We start from the raw sequence: 6000 nt of genomic DNA on the forward strand, positions 1-6000 counted from the left end.
ACTTCTACATTATTCGTGCACTCACTGTAGTAGTCTCGTCACTCTGCACCATTTGCACAATTGTCACTGTTCCAGATTATCACACTTCTCGTCAATTTAAAAAGATTACATTTGTTGAAGTCTCTGCAGCTATTAGACATCTGACACTGCTCTAAATTGCTAGAGGATTCTGCATCATTTGCACAATTGTCAAATTAAAAATTTTGCATTTTCATTTTCAGCATTTACCACATTACTGGTAACCTTTCATTGGTCAGTGACTCTCTGTACTGCGTTTTATGTTTTTATGTCTCGAATTCTTTTTTTTAGCAAATGGGTGTCTGTTGTCATACTCGAGTGGCTCCAACTACCGGAGACAAATTCGTTATGTGTTTTTGACATACTTGGCAAATAAAGATAATTCTGATTCTGAGAGAAAGTCCTTGCTGAATTCAGTTCCAACCAACTAATTACAGTACAAGAGTTTCCAAGTTTCCACCAAGGTTGTTCCCAATCAATAACATGTATTTGCTCTCAAATGCATTGGAAATTCATATGGTTGTGCGGCTCCTCCTCTTCCTCTTGCTGGTGGTTAACTCTATCTGCCAATAATAGAACAGACCAGACTGGTTTGATTTGTTCGTTCTGATACAAGTCAGCATGTGTTCAACAATGCAGAAGTATGTATCTGGGGCAATGTTGCAACTGTTATACATTGCATAATTTCAGCAAATTTGAATCTGCAAATTTGTTTGCTTTGTGCACCTGACTGGGTTGGTAATGACTTAAATCAATGAAGTGTCCCAATGCACAAACAATAGGCCCTAAAGGAAACACTATATGCATCATCTTAGTCTTGCTCAGTGGGAAAAGTGATGGATGAATGTTATTATCACTGATGCTGGAGATTTCCGGCTAAAATCAGAATAGACAGGACAAATATCCACTGGATGTGCTAATGTTGGTTTTCTCCAGGTACTCCGGCTTCCACCTAAAATTCCCAAAACATGCAAGTTAGTTTAAGTTAAGACTCTAAATTGCCCATAAGTGTGAATGTGAGTGCGAATGGTTGTTTGTTTATATGTGCCCAGCGATTGGCTGGTTCAGGGTGTAGCCCGTCTCTTGCCTGAAGTCAGCTGGGATAGGCTCCAGCATGCCCGCAACCTTAATGAGGATAAGTGGCACAGAAAATGGATGGATGGGAATGACAGCATTTAAAGTTTGAATTTTTTTGCACCACACAAACAACTAAATGTGAATGGCTCTGTTGAATCAGGACTACATGACTTATAAATGCATACCATGAAAATACAGTTTAACCTATTTTAGAAAAATGTTGTCAAATATTTGCCATGTGGTATATAGTGTAATTTTCAACTTGAATGTTAACTGAATGTTATTGTTTTTAGCAGGTATGTGCACAGACATTTTTGGAGGCAGGTACTCAAGCCCAAAAGGGCACCCATCGCCAAAATTATCTGTGCCTTGCCACAATTCTGTCTCTGAGCTCTTCAGGCAGTTCCTCTGACCTCATGATTCTCATTTGCTCTGACATGCTCTGTGAGCTGTAAGGTCTTATATAGACAGGGGTGTGGCTTTCCTAATCAAGTCCAATCAGTATAATCAAACACAGCTGGACTCCAATGAAGGTGCAGAACCTTTTTAAGGATGATCAGAAGAAATGGCCAGCACCAGAGTTAAAGATATGCGTGTCACAGCAAAGGGTCTGAATACTTATGGTTGTGTGATACTCGAGTTTTTCTTTTTTAATAAATCAGCAAAAATTTCAACAATAAATTTTTTTTTTCTGTCAATATGGGGTGCTGTGTGTACATTAATGAGGAAACAAATTAACTTAAAATATTTTAACAAATGGCTGCAATATAACAAAGAGTGAGAAATTTACAGGCGGTGGAAAACTTTCCGTACCCACTGTATATTCAGCATTACAATGACTTCGTTTCAGTTTAAGAAATAAGAACGCTTCATAAATTCCAAGCATGGGTGTTAAAATCTTGCAACCTTTGAATTGCAAGAGCAGTCCCTGCGTCATACTGTTATATCATACAATTTAGCCAAATCCCCCTTGGTAAAATCACATAGCAGGGTTTTCTGTTTCAAACAGTGCTGTGGTGAGTTTAACTGAGCTGTACCAATAGAAAAATGGCTTTAAAATTCTTTTTTTTTTTTTACTCTAACCCAGGCACTTGCTCATGGGAATCTCTTGGGTCATTTTAATATTAGAAGGGTAGTCCTAAACCTGCTCCAAATGAAAAGTACCTTGACATAACGTCTGTTTGGATTTCATGCTATGGGAATAAAGTTAAATTGGATTGAAATATATGGACATTTAATAGACCCAAACTTTCTCTCTCTGTCAAACACATGAAGAGAAGGAGCAAGACGTAAAGTTGATATTGGCACTCCTCAAGCAATGGAGAGCATATCTAATAAGTGGATTTGCTCTTTAGTCACAGAATTGCGGGTGTATGTGCTGGGATGCTGGCATTATGAAGGTGTGTTATTTCTATGATAGTCACGTTTGGAGGGACTATTTATCTTACGTTTGAAGGCCAATGTAGCAAAACCTGTGTACTAACCAGCTGTTCAAGCACCTGTCATTCATTTTAGATCACCTCACACCTTCTATCATTTTAGCAGCCCTTTTTAATATAGAAATAGGACTCATTTCCTGTCTGTGTGAAAATACTCAACTTGTTTACCAGCAAGCACATTAAATTGGTGCCCATGTTGATGAAGGTTGTCTCCCCGGAGCCTTATTAATCAGATTCTGTGCAATCTTAATTATCTTGACAGTCATGAGTTAAGAGAGGCTGACCAGTGTGGGTGGAGGTGTTCTTACACGGACACAATGTTGTCAAGGTCCTTCCGTCCTTTGCCCATAGCCTTTGGACATGACTGGCTCTGTTGTCTGAGCAAATTAGCATTTAAAGTACAGCTCAGACAGTAAGAGTATACACACGTGTTCGCCTATGCATGAACGGCCATATGCACAGCACCGCACTGCAAGGAGGATGAGATTTGCTGGATGCCAGCTGCTGCTGCTAGGCAACAGAGTACATAAAAAGAAGTCAATTCTTGACTTTTGACAGAGTAATCGCAGTTTGAAGTGGAATATGTGCATCCATTCATCCATCCATTTTCTGAGCCGCTTCTCCTCACTAGGGACACGGGGGTGCTGGAGCCTATCCCAGCTATCATCGGGTAGGAGGCGGGGTACACCCTGAACTGATTGCTAGCCAATCGCAGGGCACATACAAACAAAGAACCATTCGCACTCACATTAACACTTACAGGCAATTTAGAGTCCCCAATTAAAGCATGCTTTTGGGATGTGGGAGGAAACTGGAGTTCCCGGAGAAAACCTACACAGGCACGGGGAGAACATGCAAACTCCACACAGGCAGGACCGGGGATTGAACCCCGGTCCTCAGAACTGTGAGGTTGACGCTCTATCCAGTCAGCCACCATGCCACCGGAACATGTGCATTTCCAGCTAAAATGTGATAAACAGCAGTCTATCTCTGGAAACTGCTCAGAGGAGATGTTTTCTTCTACATCTTGGGAACAATTTGAAGTCTTTTCTTTCAGTTTTTTTGTTTTGTTTTACACAATAATTACCAGACGTGGTGGCATAAAGGACTACACTGCAGTGTCTATATATGGCCGGCATCCCCACCAAGTTGTAGAAAAAAAACACTGCATCATAATCAGAAATGTCATACTATTAAATTATTATAATATATTGACGCTCATCTGTGAACAGTAAATCATATTAGATAAAGCGGTTAGAATGATGCAACTCTTCATCTTTCAGCCACCGAATTACAATTGTCAATTAGAGTGCAGATCAGTGCCTGTGGCACATGTAGCATAGATATGACCAAAGACAAATATCCAAGATCGACGACTTGCGCTGACAATTATTTGTCAATTATCAGCAATGCCGTCTCTTTTATAGACTCAAGATCCAGGAAGGTGACCGGTGCGTCGCGCTTGCCTGCCCATCTCAGAGTGCACCACAATCAAGTGCGCCGACGGACTGCTGCTTATTACACAGATCTGTGCATGTCGCACATCTGTAAATCGGCTGTTCTGATCATAGCTGTACGAGTAAACACCAGATCGCAAGACATCTCGTCACATGTTAAAAGTTGACCTGAGATCTTCAATTGGAACGATTTCAATCAGAAAACAAGTCTGTATGTAAACCCAGCTACTAATGTCACAAATGGGCCAAAAGAAAGTGCAGCTTGCTCACAGACACTTTGGCTGAAATGGGCAACTCACAAAAAAAATACATTGTTGTGTAATTTCCCAATTGATGAATGGCCAAGCAGGTCAGAGACCCAAATATTTATATGAAAGAAAAAAAAGAAAAATCAGTATTCCATAATCTGCGATTGGCTGGCAGCCAGTTCAGGGTGTACCCCGCCTCCTGCCCGATGACAGCTGGGATAGGCTCCAGCACGCCCGCGACCCTAGTGAGGAGAAGCGGCTCAGAAAATGGATGGATGGGATGGATATATATATATATATATATCCATCCCATCCATCCATCCATTTAAGAGAAAAAGAAAGAAAGTATTCCATAATAAGCCGTATAATTCTATAACACCTTAACATTATCATATTTAGAAAGGCAGAACTGTTGGCACAGCTCTGCAAAAGAAAATTAAAAAAGTGACCTCCGATAAGTGTTGTCATCCTGTATCAAGAAAAGTAGCAAATGTGACACCTGACATGTCATCTTAGTGTCGTTCGTCTATTACATTTGAATTTTGTAGGCCAAAAAGCTAAGAGCTGTTATTTCATCTTTTCTCATTTGCTGAAAAAATATACTAGCTGTGTAAAGCTGTCAGAATATTTATTCACTTGAAAATTCGAATGTGATTTACTTGGACTTGACCTTTAACTTGCTGCCTTCTTGGCCAGGAGATTATTGCAAAAGAGATCCATCCATCCATTTTCTTTACCGCTTATCCTCACAAGGGTCGCGAGCGTGCTGGAGCCTATCCCAGCTGACTTCGGAAGAGGGGCGGGGTACACCCTGAACTGGTCGCCAGCCAATCGCAGGGCACAGATAAACAAACAACCATTCGCACTCACATTCACACCTATGCGCAATTTAGAGTCTTCAATCAACCTACCATGCATGTTTTTGGGATGTGGGAGTGTGTGTGTGTGTGTGTGTGAGAGAGAGAGAGAGAGAGAGAGATAGAGAGGGGGGGGGGGGGGGGGGGGGGGGAGACAGCTTGAGACATTGTCTCCAGAGAGTTTGAGACTGATGGCCAAAGGAAAAGCCCTAGTGAAAAAGAAACTGTGGAAATACTATATGCAGTGAGACAGGAAACAGAAGAGTATACAGAGATGATGGGCAAGGGGGTGGGGGAGGGGCAGAGAAGCAAATGACATGAAAGATGGATGTAAAGCACGTTAACTCCTCGAAGCATGACAGTAGCTGATGGAGACAATAGCGGGTATGGTTTTCTTTTCTCTTGAATTTTCTCAGCAGTAACACCTGACTCCAAAAACACGTACATACAAAAACGCCCATGCATGCGGGCAAACATCCCCGCATGCACACACAGTGCCAAAACAAACTGGTGCGCTGAAGGCAGTAGTATACCCATTTCCGTTTGACTTGTTCAACTGTAAAATCGTTGCTCGTTGAGTAATTCTGTTCCACTCCAGCCTTGTAGGTGGTGATGATGTCCATCCAAAGTGGATCCCAATAGCCAGCAAGCTTTTTTCCCCACAGTATCATCTGCTGGTTCTAGGGCAAGAAGACTGACAAGCTAGCTAACTAACTAACTAATGGATAAATAAAGTCCATCTGAGGAACTCAGGAGAACAAGTAATCCATCCATCCATCCATCCATCCATTTTCTGAGCCGCTTCTCCTCACTAGGGTCGCGGGCGTGCTGGAGCCTATCCCAGCTATCATCGGGCATGAGGCGGGGTACACCCTGAACTGGTTGCCAGCCAATCGCAGGGCAC

This window comes from Phyllopteryx taeniolatus, chromosome 4 (assembly GCF_024500385.1).
Source record: "Phyllopteryx taeniolatus isolate TA_2022b chromosome 4, UOR_Ptae_1.2, whole genome shotgun sequence".
Taxonomy (NCBI): domain Eukaryota; kingdom Metazoa; phylum Chordata; class Actinopteri; order Syngnathiformes; family Syngnathidae; genus Phyllopteryx; species Phyllopteryx taeniolatus.